Genomic DNA, 14,841 nt, shown 5'->3' with positions numbered 1-14,841 from the left:
GTCAGCATTTGTGCTTCTGCGCTTAGTATGCTCCTCTGCAACTATTGTTCTACACGTCCACATACCACCACTACCTACTCGTATACAGTAGCTCCAACAGCCACACATTTCCCTAAGCCTGTACTTGCTGCCAAATCATCTATCCGTCGATGAATGGTCTTCTCTTCTGATTGAACCAGATCTTCCAATGAACTCTGAAGATAATCATCTCTGCAATCCTCTGATCGCCCCTGACAAATCCTGATCTCCTTCGATTTGCCATTTGATCAAGCCTGATCTCCTCTAGTCTTCAATGATATATCTCGATCTGAATCTGGTTATCCAATCTGGTCAGAATCTGCCCATTCTAACCTCTTCAGTGAATCCACAACGTTCCACAATATCCGACAACCTTCTTTCGACTATTGAAGATGACAAACTCCCATGTTTTGACAATCTTTAAAAATCGTTTAGAATTTCACTATTCTGACCTCGCGGTTGCGTCCGGAACGGTCCATTTAGCTAGGACCAACCTTCGCTGCACTTCTGGGGACCTCACTGAAAATAATCCTCGAAAGTTGGGCCACACCATAATTTTCTAAAAATTCTGGGCCAAATTGTAATTTTCAGAAGTTCAGGGAATATTCTTTATTCCAACAAAATATTCTGTCCACTACACCGGGCGCTGTCTGCCACTTTGTTCTGCCTTACAAAAACTCCAATTTCAAAATCTGACCATACGGATGTGTCCGAAATACTCCAAGTAGTTGGAAAGCACTATTGGATCGCCAGAAACGGACTCTGAATGGCTTAGATCAAGCCAAAACATTTTGTACGCCTCAGATCTGCGGCTACACCTTAGCCGAGAAGCACGGGATCACTCCTCCTGTGGCTCCACCTTAGCCGCGTCGCACTGGATCCCTCTTCTGTGTGCTGACGTGGCAGATGACGTAGCGTTGACTGGTTGCCACGCGGCATTGACTGGTCTGCCACGTGGCGCTGACTGGACCGTTGACATGGCAGCCACGTGGCAGTCCATGGCTGACGACGGTGCCACGTGTCACCGACGTGGCGTGATGACGTGTCTTTGACGCGGCGCCACGTAGCCCGTGCGTGGTGTACACGCGCTCCCCCCACTCACCTTCTTCTTTCCGCTGCGCGTGAGGGCGTGTACGTGACTGATCCGGCACGTCGTTTGACTACATGGCGCGTGAACGCTCGTGCCGAGATTGGGCCTCACTCTCCTTCTTTAGGAGGCACGTGACGGCGCGTCCTTGCTCCTCTGGTGATCTGCTTTGTTTTTTTGGACTCCTCTCGTCGAACCCTTGCTCCTGATATGCTCAAAACCTGATTTTGAGCAACTTGATTTCTGGGCAGTTTCGAAAATCACACTATTTTTGTTCCGAAACGCCACCGACGAGGCTCTGATACCACTTGTTGGAATTGGGGATCCCGCCCAAGACCTTATAGAAATTATACTAAGCAGAAAAACACACCCACACTCAAGGAGATACCATATTTAACGTGGTTTGGCCTCAATGCCTATGTCCACGGGAGAGTAGCCGGTTATCACCATAACAATGGAGATATTACAGAAAGATTACAATAGAGGAGAAGCTTATACTCTCCTCACTCACCCACTCACTCGTCTCCCTCGCTCACACCAAGAGAGACGGTCTCTCTGCCTCACATCTCTCACTCTCTTTGGCTTGCTCTTTATCTCTCTCAATTAAACTCTCCCCTCAGCCTCCATTTATACACTAATAGAATAGTGGAGAGCTTGGCTGTCCTTGCACATGGCCAGCTCCTTCTCCATATGTTGCAGCTTCTTTCACATGGCCAACACATGGGAAATGATCACCTTTGTGACTTTGTAGGTTGGCAAACTTGTGCACTCACATGTGAAGGGAATCACCCCTCACATGGGGTAATATCCAACATTATCTTCATTGGGTCTGGTTCATCTTCGATGAGAGATGGCTGGGCTGGGTTTGGTTGTTTGTTGAAGAAGGCAAGTGGTTCAGCATGTAGCTGGCTGGATTGGGAGGCTCTGTTTCTTTTGCAACTCGGGTTTTTGGAACTTGAGTGATATGGTGTTATGTAAGTAGTTATATAGGCCGGCAAAGCCATCTAACTAAGTTTAGCAGATCCACCAATTCAAAATTACCCACCCTTTCTGACTGTTGGTGACGGAAGATAGCAAAACATAAGTGTGGGGGAAATGTTTGAGAGTTGAGATCCTCTCCTTGAGCTCTCTTCTTGTCTCTCTATTTGCAACGGTAGAGATGTATCGTGAGTTGATCCAATAGCTCAAATTTGAGCGGGAAAAGCAAATTTGAATTTGTTTTATTTGAAAAGCAAATTTGAATTTCTACTCCTCAAGTTGTTATTTTCTTTGGTTGTTAATTCCTGGACTTATTACCAAATCAATGGTATAGGACCTGAAACTTAGGGCTTGTTTGGTTATTTGTGTTTTTTTTATATTTGTTATTCATTTTTCGTGTTTCAGACACCAAAATAATGACAAGTTCAAAAACACCCATTGTCAGGTTTTGAAATTTTGATTACTAGTTTTTGTTGTTTCTTAAAAAATGTGTTATTTAAAAAAAAATGAAAAAGGAAAAAAAAGGAATAATCCTTATGCTAAAAGCATATATTGCCCTGAATACACTACAAGAATTAACACTTTTGGCAACAAAAAAATTGGTCGCTAAAAGTCTATTTTTGGTTGGCAAAAATTATCCGCGACCAATTTTTTTGGTCGCTACTTTGGTCGCCAATTGAGGGTCGGCAAAAGTAATTCGCGACCAAAAATTGTGATTGGTCGGCAAAAGTTGGATTTGCCGACTAAATTTTTTGTCGCTAAATATTTAGTTACCGCGACTAATTTATTTTGTCGCCAAAACACTTTGGTCACGAAAAGTGATATGTTCCCGACCAAATTTTTTAATCGCCAATTGTCACATTTCGCGACCAAAAAGTTTGGTCGCCAATTATTACATTTCGCGACCAAATTTTTTGGTCGCCATTTGTTACTTTTCGCGACCAAAACTTTTGGTCGGCAAAAGTGAATATCCACGACAAAGAGCTGTTTTGGTCGGCAATAGATGTATTTTTTGCGACCAAAACTCTTGGTCGGCAATTGTCATTTTTTGTGAAAAAAAATTATTTTGGATGTCGCGACTAATAAATTGGTCGCCAAAGTAGAAAAACAATACACCTATAATTCCTAATAATTCATTCAATCCATAATAAACCTATACTTTTAAAGCATCATTCAAATTAACTGAATCATTAACATTCGACACAATACATAATTCATTAACATTCGACACAATACAACTATTCTAAGTTTTCATTCACAAGTCACATCCATCTAGCATAACAATTTGAAACATAACTATTTGTTATCCATGCGCAGCTATCAACAAATAAAACTACTAATATTTGTTATCCATACACATCCATCCAAAAATATTTAATCCTCCCTTGTGGAACCTTGTGGAACCTAAATATTTAATCCTCCCTTGTAATAACTAAGAGCCACGAGGTCTCAATAAAATTAAGTTTCTCTCCTCTGCAGCTGCTTCAAAGGTCTCACCAGCCACAAGGTCCGGAACCTGGTCGTCGTCATCTTCTTGCGCAGCAGTTGCACTGGCACCAACACCGGCACTAGGTGCCTGCTTCTGGAACTGCTTTGCCAGCTTCCTCAAGTTGTCCAAGTTATCGGGCCCTGAAAGAAGGAAATCCAGTGAGTAAACACATCAGGAGAATCTTTTCAATGTTAAGAATAAACAGATCCATTTAACATAAAAGAAAATGATATTATAAGAAACACAACTGCACATACCCAATTGGTTAATAATTCCAGGGAGAATGTCTTGCAACTCTGGGGAAAAGGAAAAAAATAATGGTTCAACTAGAATCCAGTTAGTCTAATAATTGAGAACTAGAAGAGATAATTGAATGGCTCAAGGACAAGCAATAATATATGCCTCTGCTAGCAAACATAACCAGGTGGAAGGGTCAAAAGAGAGGAGAAACAAATATATTGAATTTTCAGCTCATCCCAAGGATGTCAAATTTAAAGACACAACAGAAACCAAATCTGTCAAATATTGGTGACAGATTTACCTGCATCTCAGTCCTAATGCCAAGAATAGCCTAAACATATCTGATTACAACACAGCAGAAACCAAGACTGTATTTGAACATATCAGCAATCAGCAGCATAACAACTCTGTTCAATAGGCAATAGAGCAGACCTATGCAGCCATAGAGTCAGCCATCATTAAGATCAGTAATGCCTCATGATTTAAGCCTCAAGATAGCAGCAGATAGGCCATACACACAAGCAATAGCAGCATAACTTGGTCAAGACGTCTACGAAGCAAAACTTAAAGTAATAACTAAGCTCTTCTAAAATCAATAAAATTAAGAGAGGAATCACAGGACTTCCAGAAGAGCCAAAACGAAAGGTGCAAAGTGCATCACTTTCAATCCATGTATATCCATTTGTAGGTCTTCAATATGACACAATTTTACACCCTCCAAATGCACCATGTTAAGCACATTGATTGGAGTGTGTGTAGTTTCGTATGTTACAACGTTAATTATCAACAAAAAAAAAAAAAAAAAACAAATGTAGCTGTGGTGTCTATTTATATAGAAGAAGAAAATGTAGTGGTGTCTATTTATATAAACCATTACAACATTTTCTCAAAATTTCAAGTCATATATTGTTTATTAAAATGTAGTACGTCTATTTATTAATTATACTTTTGTGCATCAACTCAAAATCTGAAAGTAAGTAGGAAAAGAAAACGGGCAACCAGATAACCTTCACAAAAGCAAGAAATTCTATAAAGCACGAACAACAACTGCCATCCGTTTCAAGTGAGATGCGAAGTGGTGTCTCTGCACAATCTGTACAACATTGCCACCTCCCCTGAAATTGTTGAAAATAAAATTAGGATTGGGAAAAACTTAACATAATAGCCTTTTACAAAAACCAATGAAGTGAAAGATGAGCAAGAGATGGAAACAATTATTCATTAAACAATGAATTATAGACTGCACAAGTAACTATAATGTCACTGTTTCTAGTCCATGTAACCTAAATATGCAAGACAACAAACAGAGGGGAACTGGAGTTATTATCGATCAAGCGAGCAACAAGTAAATATTCACACTTATCTCATGTGTTTTGGTGCATTTTGGTATGTTTCGGTGGAAACAATGGAATTTCAGTATTCATTTATGTTTCGTTTTGATTTCCTAAGAAACGTAAACATTTTGACCATTTCAATGGAAAAGAAACAAAATGGTGCTCCTTGCTTAGGTCACTGATTCACATAGCAAGAGCAGGAGCAGTAGAGGGAGTAAGAGTGGAGGAGCATCAGATTTCAACACATTTAGGGCCCAAAGCACTGCTGGAGCACTTATACATATGTGTTCAAGTCTGTATCTGTGCAAATGAGCTGGAAATATATTTTCCGTTGCATTAATGAGGGCAGCCGGCCTTTGATTCAGATTTGTTTCACAAGTAAAGATAAAATTTAGCCTTTCATATTGTCCATTAGCATATTTTTTCCCTCATCATTTTCTTTTTATAAGTACAACATTGAAGATACCTAACTACAATAAGAAAAGTGATAAATAACATTAGTTAGAACAAATTGAGGGTGCAAGAGAGATTAAAGATTGGAACAATTTATATCATGTAAAGACCAAGACAAACAACAATTGAGTACTAATTAAATAGTGACAACTAATGTTGCTGCTTACTTTTTCGGCATAGCCTTCTCTGCAGATTTATAACTCCATTCTATTCCCTTAAGTGCAGCCTTCTCAAGAGGATCACCGACCTACAAGCAACAATGAATGATATAGTAACTAAAGCATAAGGCAGTTCAGTACAAAAAAGTTCCAATTAGAGATCTGAAATATGAAATTCTCAGTGCTCAATAAACTTTTAACAAGGATTCTATATGTATTAGGTAGCTACCTCTAAGCACAAGGCAGTTTAGTACCAAAAAGTTACAATTAGACAAGACTGGTTTGCTCATGATGTAGAGAATGCAATAAAAGATAGTGTCCAATCCTGCATCAAATCAATCTAAACAATACCTGCAGGATATGCGAGAAATGTCAATCAAATCTAGTAATAATTTTTTGGCTGATATGACTGAAGCCTCTCACCCAGGTCATTTTGTTTTGACATGTCCAGTTCTTTAAAAAAAAAAAAGTTTATTGTTTGGACAGTGCCCTATAATATAATAAGCTGGACAACTGATATTAGTGACTACCTCAGTGCTCAAAAAAGATAAGTCAAATTTTCTAGGATATTACTTTCTGTGGGGAGTTGGTGGATCTTCTTGGCTGCCTTTATGCCATTCTCCACATTGGAGGGGAAGAGGATGGGATGCATTAAAGTAACAACTTATTATAAAGTCTTGAGCAGTCAACATTGATCTTTCTTTTTTTCTTGGGAAGGAGTTTGGGTCTAAGGCTCCAACTAAGGTGGCATTTTTTGTGGGGTAGGTTATGCTCCATCTGTTTTACATTGATTTTTTGTGAGGTAGGTTGACAGCAACGATTAGTAGCACCAGATCTTCGCAATTAATAGTCTTACAGATAACGTCAACTTCTCTATCAATCGAATTAGCCCGTTGGTTACTTTTTGGCATATTAGCAAACATAGGCACCCATAAGCACACTCCTCAACTCCCAAGGCATATTAGAAATGTTCTTTAAAATCATTCAACACAACAACAAAAAAGTAAAATAAATAAAAAATAAAAATAAATCAAATCCCACGTGTTGAATAAAATCATCCTACAAAGAAACTACGTGATCTTGATACAGATAAAATTGTCCATTGAATATGCAAACAGGTAAATCTATCAACAACTCAAACTAATACCATGACTGCTTTGAGAGTGCTATCCAATTAAAGAACTTTTATCTTGCGCATGCATGATGTTTTTAATAAAGCCTGTGCATGAATCGAATATGACTGTATAAAGGGTTGTTCGACAAGTTTTACTTTCTGCACCTTCTGAATCTAAGCACATAGGAGGATATTGGAGAAATTGGTGATCTAGTTCAATAGCAAATCAGAGCAGGTTCAGAACACAAAAATGTCAAGACCTTTCTACTACCCAACTTACAATAGGGTGCATCTACCCTTTTGTTTTGTTAAGAAATTTTATAACCATAGTGCATGTTCTTTTTCTTTCCCTCTTCTCATGCATAGTTGCTACCATTTAAAATTCAAACTTAAAAGCTACAAATCACATCTCGCAAATAATAAAATTTCTGTGAAACTTTGTGACAGAACTTTTTTTCAAAAAAACATTTAACGACTTCATTTAAGAACATATAGAGCTTTGAACATCAATACAGTTTCAAAAAATTAAATCCTTTGCAATATTCAAGGAAGATATCCCAGCTTTTCTTAAAACCACAAACTTCAAAGTAAAGTTAAATTCAAACTGAGTTAATTTGAAAAAGAATGGTTTTCACACAACTGAAGCAACAGAAGATGTCATTTTGGGGAGAGAGAGAGAGAGAGAGAGAAAGCGTACAATCCTCCACATCCTTCAACTGATAATAGTGAGGAGTTATTTCCACCAACCATTCAGGTTTTAATTCAGTAACCTGTTACTCAACTTCTCAAATTAGTCTCTAATGGACAAAGTATAACTCCTGCAGAACCATTGCGTAACGGAACTTTATACTATCTGCGAAATTTGAGAAAGGGGTACAAAAACAAAATTGATGTTTACCTGCCGCATGTACTCATTGGTTGTCAGAACCAATTCATGATAAACAACCCATCTTGGGAGCACCTACCAAGGGAAAGAAAGAAACTATAAGTTTCATGCAAAATCATGACTCTTTCATTTCATCGGTCATACTTTCCAATATTCAATACCACATGCATGCATGGCTCCCTCTATGGATGAAAGAGTGCGTACATACATGCATACATGACATCTTGGACAATAAAATTTGCATTGTGCATATACATAAGTTTTGCTTTATCTATTTGTAGATTATAAGTACATTATTTTTCCTATAAGAGAATAGTTATAATAGGATTGAAGAAGCTTTTCGTGCTTGAGAGGTCCCAGAAACTACTATTGTGTAAACGAATTAGACAGTACATTTGAAATTAGACCAATTTTGACTCATTTGAAATGGGTTATGTCTATTCCAATTTTATTTTCTAATTTGCAGTGGGAGTGGGAGTGGGAGTGGGAGTGGGAGTGGGAGTTGCTGACATTTTTATTTGGAGTAAACTGTAACTGAGTTATAAGAGATACTTACCTAAGCCTTTTGCTGTTGAGGTAGAGGAGGTCCTCTTGATCATCAATTCCAGGACTTCCACTGGATCTTTCTGCTGCATCATAGTCATTGTCATTAAGGTCGTTTCGTCTTCTCTTTGATGTAGTAGCACTACTAGCAACTTGTACTCCTGCTGATCTGTCCAAGTCTCCATGGAACACACCCATGTTGTTGTTATCTTCAGAGTTGTGTATACTCAATGCTTGTTGTTTATTTACCTGGGAGAGAGATTCCAAAGACAGGGTGCTTTCAATGCTTGTGTCAATGCTTGTGTATACTCAATGCTTGTGTATTTGCTATTCAAAAGATCTTCATTCATTGACAGGGTGCTTTCAACCACAGTCTGTTTCAAACTGCATAAAGATGGTAGGGAACAATATAAATCATCACATGGACACATGATCTCTAAGAAAGCTTAAATGGTGACCTTAAAGAGAATTTTACCTAAGGATTCATATTATTTGGTATCAGAGCTAGCCACCACGTTGAGTATGGGATCACATGGGTTGCTACTCAGTGGTCGAGTCACGGATGGAGCAACCTGTGCAGGGTTGTAACTTCTAAGAGATAGGGTCACCTAGCTGGGAATGATGGGCCACTAGGACGTCGGTTGCCTCTTGAGCATCCTCCTCTTGCATGCCTCTTTTCAAAGGTGAGTTCTACCCAAGAGGTTTGTAGACTTATCTAGATGGAATTAGAAACTATAATGGACTCATCAGATGTAGAACATAATATAATGGGATTAATCAATTTTCATAAGATGCACATACACTTACCAATTTTTAATGTAAAACAGCTGCAAGATATTTTATAAAATAATTGACAGCATGGTTGACCCAAATAACATCCTAAAGCAGTCCTAAACAGATTATTAATTTTGATACTAACCACATAGCCATCAACCATCCATTGGAGAATGCCGAAGGTAGCTGTCACATTACCATTTGGATCCAAGGGGTCATAGCAATCTGCGAATCAGAGAAGTAATCTGATTTTTAACAAACAGTTCTTCACCCAAAAAGCAAAAATCAAAAAATGAAAAAAAAAAAGCAGCAAAAGAAAAGTAGGATGCCTGAAAAACTGCACAGGGAAGCTAATAATATCAATATCAGTGCAAAATGGCATACACAATAATTGATTAACCCTATGTTCCCTTGGAGATTAACAGGCTGAGATGGATAGATAGTTGTTATAGTCTGCTTAGATGAATAGGGTTTTTGTGGACTTTATTATCAAGGAAAAACATTGTCCTAATATTTATCTATAACCTGCTGATCTATGTTGACCATCCCAGTTTGAAATAAATGATAATCATGGGAAACTTAACAAACATTAACAGACAAATTTTTAAAAGATAAAGTACAAGGCAATTAGATATTCTATCAATCCATGCAAACAAAATAAGCACCAGCCCATTATGGATTTGGAAGGACTCCTGTGTATTCTTCACTATCTTTTCTTATTCGAAGAAGGATGTACAAGGACGGCAAGCATAAAAATCAGAACACATGGCAGAGCAACATAAGACAATTTAGATTACTAAAACAATCTAGAGTTGTACTCCAATCTCATCCCCTCCCTTCAATGGCATGCCCCTCTTCAACCGCTTTCGCCACATCCAAGTCTATCCTAGCCGACTCATTCAGCTGAAAAGATTTGATTCAGATTCAAAAACAATTGAACACGCCTGTATAATTACTAACATACATACATGCAGAGAAGACATAATTACCAACATTTACATAATAAATGCGAAGAGCCAATTACACACCTGCATAATTAAAAAATATAGCCATTAATTTAGTTGCTTTGTAATCAATATCAAAGTATATGATGCATAGACAATGTGAAGTATAATTGTGAGTTGTGGGAATGAAATAAAATCCATTTGTTCGTTTTCTTTCCTCCTCTGGATTGAAAAAAAAAAATCTAAACAGCTTGAATTGTACAATAGAAATATATATCATTATCCTGTAACGGTTGGGAATGGTGGACTTATTTGTAGCATAGAAATATTATCCTGAACACTCACTATCTTTGAAGAACTGAGTGAAAGTGAACTGGATCAAGAAGCCCTAAATGGGAAAAAAAAAAAAAAAACAAGCAAAAACAAACCAGAGTTAGCCTACATCCCTTTGAAAGGCATTGCCTCTTCCAAACCCATGTAGTTAATCATCTCCCAAGGAGCATGAAGCAACAGAACAACACCGCAGAAAGTAATTCACAAACTCTCAGTCCCATCATCATGATGCCCTACAAATTAAACGATAAAAAGAAAATCATTCCATATGGTCATCTATCATTCCGTATTAAATTCAAATCCAATTACTTCAATAGCGAAAAAGTGAAAAGAAAAGAGGACTAATAGGTCATCATGTAAAGTGCTACTAAATGTGTATCTACCAATATGTATTATCATCTGTGAAAAGAAAAGAGGACTAATAGGTCATCATATATATGTTGTACTTTTTATTCATAGAATTAATGTATCAATTTCTTGAGAGGTTGCACATGGGATTGGTGTATTTTGGTATTTTGTTCATACCATTTGTTGATTCTTTAATTTCTTAACTTATCTTGCACCATGGATGTGCACACAAATATTCGAGGACAAAAAAAGGAAGAACAGCACATTTCAATAATTCTAAGATGGAAGTTAGAATTTCATAGTAACCATAATTGGCTCTTGTATATTTTTTCTGGCAACTTTCCTGGTTTTCACAGACTTGGTCCAGTAAAGAAGAAAAAGGTGATTAGTGAATTTGGATGAAGATGCCACACATAGTCACATCTGTAGTGAAGATGGACAACTTACGTATCCAGTATTCCTTAGGACAAGAAATTTTTTAACCACTACACATTGACATTTGTGTAAAATTTATGACCTAAATTATTTGTCTTAGTTTTGCATAGAGTGTAATCTTTATTTATCAAAAAAACTATGAGCTAAATCTTATCTATCAAAAAAATTCGTGTGGTATATCTCAGAGTTGGAAACAGGAAAGGTAAGGAAATGCCACATTCTAAGTTTCAGACACATTAGAACAACATACCAATAACAGAACCCTAACAGAAACCTAAATTCCACATGAAAAACTTCAAAATCAAAAATCCAAGTGCTCTGTAGTCAAAGTCCCTAGTTTATTTCTATTGAATTGGATCGGATAGGATAATCAATAACCAGAATTTTTAAAAAATAAAATAAAATAAAATAGAACTTGCCATCTTCATTGACCCTAAAGTAAAGATATGCCTGCATTGTATAGATAAACATCCAAACATCAATAATTGCAAAGCATCCCTCAAAGTATCAGGAAAACCCCAAGATCCAACAAAGAAAAATCTGAAGTAACCCTAATCAATAATAGTAATTCGCAGACAAAGATTTAAGAATTATAATTCGAAAATAAAACCCCAAATCCTGAAGTTACCAAAACCCTAGATCTGTAAATAACCTTTCTCAAATTCAACAAGCAATCAAGGGCCACATTAAAAAATCTAAAACAGCATATATATCCATTACACAAAAACACTAAAAACCCTAAATCAATACACCCAACCCAAGATTTCAAAACCAAGAACGGCCATTAAAATTACAAAAAAAAAAAAAATCACAAATCTGTATATACCTGCTTGTACTTCTTTTGCCTCTTCCCATCCGCAGTCTCGATCACAAACTCCATCGAAAATATATTCGTAATCTTTGCTCCGTACCCGTTCCTCCCACCGGTCGTCTTCCTCGTCAAGTCGTTGTAATTACTACTCGTCAGGAGGTGCCCGAAGATCATCTCGGGCACATAAACCCCTTCCTCCTGATGAATCTCCACTGGAACACCATCCCCATTGTTGTAAACACTAATACAGTTCTGTTCCACATCGATCGTCACCTTGACGGATATAAGTTGAAAAAAAATACCTAGATGAATCAGAAATGGCGAAGACGGACGGCGGCGCAGACGGACGGCAAGGTCGATTGGCGCAACTGAGCTTTGATCGAATTCGACCGAGGTGTGTGAAAGAGGCGCGTATTTAGGATTTATGTGTTTGAATTAGTAAATTATCCCCTACCATTTTTTTTGGTCGGCTGATGTCTGTATGGGAATTTTGATACCAAAACGACGTCGTTTTGGTATCAGCGACCACATTACATTGGTCGCTGAAAGATCATTCAGCTCCCGCCCAGATTTTATTCTCCCGCCCAGATTTTTGGCGACAAAAATTGTAATTTGGTCACCAAAAATTACTTATTTGCAACAAAAAAAATTTGGTCGGTAATAGAAAAAAATTTTAGCTACGAAAAATGTTATTTTTCTGCGACCAAAATTTTTTTGGTCGGCAAATGTGTAAATTCTTGTAGTGATACCATTCCCATTTGGATAGTAAAGTTGCTCACATTGCCTGATTTGGGTTAGTGACCCCAAAACAGTTTGGGCAAGACTTTGTCAATAGTTCATGGATTCAGTGGCCACCAACAAACAAATTCTGTGGACACAATACCTTACTTTCTGGAGAAAGCTAAGAAAAGGCATTAATACTGGTTCCATGCATGAAATCCAATTTCATACCCCCAAATAAGCATACTCAACACAGTCCACGCTACATGGAGTATCGTTGCATTGCTGCGATGAATGATTGGAAGACATTTTAACTGGTACATGTTTGCCACTTTTCAAGTTTGATTTGATTCATTCTTGTCAGTTGCTGATGCCTCTTTGTGAATGAGTAGATAGTAGTTTTGGAACTTTGGGATGGAAACATACAAAAATTGACTTGTTATGGAAGAAAGCAAGGCCAACCCCATTTGTAGCAGTGAACGAAAGTTTGGATGTTACTGAAGGGTTAGGGGACCACAACCACCAGAGAGAGAGAGAGAGAGAGAGAGAGAGAGAGAGAGAGACACCCAATGCTTTGAAGCTGGTTGGGTTGGGGAGATAGCTACATGGATACATTATTATTCAAAGGGGGAAGTAGAATATTAATTGAAATTGGAAGGACACAGCTCAGCTCTGGACTAGTACATGCAAGCTTGTTTTTGTTCAATTCATTGTCCAGGTTGGTCCCACTTTGGACACACTACTGTTCAGAATTTCAACTTACAGCATGATATATATATATATATATATATATTTCTTTCTTTTCTGGGAATAAGTTTAGAGACAATGATAGATTTAGGGGTGCGAAAGAAGGGACCGCATCCCTAATAATTTGAAATAATTAAAAATTATAAGGATTTGTACTCTAAAATATACATATGTACTTTTATAGTGATAATTTTAAATCCACTCCTATTTCAAGACAAGATTGGAAGTTGTCATCAAATGAGTGTTGCTCAAACATGGACAACGAGTAAGACAGCATCTGAACTTGGCTAAATCAGCAAGTTTTGTGCTTGTGGGTTTGGGTTGTGGGCTTGGGCTTGGTCTTTCGCCGAAAATTGTGAATTTTCTTTTTGTAGTATGGGTTTCTCACTTGATATGGTTATGTAGCAAGTTAGCAACTATGAATTGACTACAAGGGCTCATTATATTAGTATAGAACCAACTGATGGAAGGAGATTCCTCCTCCTAGGAAAAAAATAGTAACGGTATCGTACATGGTGTTACCAACCAATAAAAGTTGTAAATGTATTAGGTAGTCAACTCGTGTCTCCCACTAACCCAATAATATTATAATTTCTATCGCAAATCAACAATATTCGTTAGATGGTGATATCGTCATGTGATATCACCATTATATTCAATAATTACTCCCTCTCAGGATAACTTTTTTCTTGAGTACATCAAGAAATAATTATTGTATCTACTCTAAGGTGGGTGGAAAAGAGAATTGTATAATCTTTCATCGCACTGAAATTTTATTGTGTATTTTATTTTATTTTATTCTAAACAGAGAAAAATGAATTGCGCCTTCTCTGCACACAAGATGAAGACAATGGTGACTTTTTGACAAATGAGACCTGTGACATTCAAAATATAAAACGTTACCAATACCAAAGAAAGATGCTTGCGAGGTCTATATACTTCATAGAAATGATGTTGTGAATGATTTAAAAAAAAAAAAAAATGGGCAAAATTATTTTAAAAAATAAGGCCTGCATTTCTCATGTCTCAAGGCGTGAAAAATTGATTTCAAAAAATTTTACATATGAAAAAATAGTAAATTTTGGTTTAACCACTAAAATTATGCCAAGAGACTTTTACTCAAATTTCTACAATGTAGTGGGTAAAATTTTATTGTATGGTACTGATTATAGAATTAGCATCCAAAATCTTATGATCGGTAGTGTTACAAGAGTTGGAAATATAATACTGACCAAGATTGCTCTATTGTCTAGCCCATACCACTATTTAAGGCTTTATTTGGCATGTTGGTTGGGTTAATTTAGGCAACAAAAAGATAAAATAGATTAAAAAGTTAAAGTAAGACAAAATGTTATATTCAAACAATAATTATTTTATTTTTTCTCTCACAACAATCAAATCTAAACAAAAAAAAAGTCAAAAATTTATC

At 37.1% G+C, this 14,841-nt stretch overlaps 1 long non-coding RNA gene across 11 annotated transcripts; it reads right to left on the bottom strand.

The window, feature by feature from the left end:
* Positions 1 to 3,235: 3,235 nt before the first annotated feature.
* Positions 3,236 to 12,466, bottom strand: LOC114260161 (uncharacterized). 11 transcript variants are annotated; one of them, XR_014361356.1, is made up of 13 exons: positions 11,961 to 12,466; positions 10,064 to 10,584; positions 9,220 to 9,299; positions 8,776 to 9,032; positions 8,550 to 8,684; positions 8,314 to 8,469; positions 7,770 to 7,832; positions 7,569 to 7,689; positions 5,987 to 6,108; positions 5,767 to 5,846; positions 4,820 to 4,927; positions 3,830 to 3,868; positions 3,236 to 3,712 (listed from the first exon to the last, which is right to left on the bottom strand). It is a non-coding gene; the product is annotated as an uncharacterized LOC114260161 (long non-coding RNA). The 11 variants fall into 11 exon arrangements; XR_014361358.1 differs by having other exon boundaries at positions 8,776 to 9,015; XR_014361357.1 differs by having other exon boundaries at positions 8,776 to 9,299; positions 10,064 to 10,102; positions 10,447 to 10,584.
* Positions 12,467 to 14,841: the final 2,375 nt, after the last annotated feature.

This window comes from Camellia sinensis, chromosome 2 (genome assembly GCF_055761805.1).
Source record: "Camellia sinensis isolate YWXY chromosome 2, ASM5576180v1, whole genome shotgun sequence".
In the NCBI taxonomy this organism is placed as follows: domain Eukaryota; kingdom Viridiplantae; phylum Streptophyta; class Magnoliopsida; order Ericales; family Theaceae; genus Camellia; species Camellia sinensis.
The sequence above is the reverse complement of the archived record's forward strand: the minus strand, read 5'-3'. Positions and strand labels throughout refer to the sequence as shown.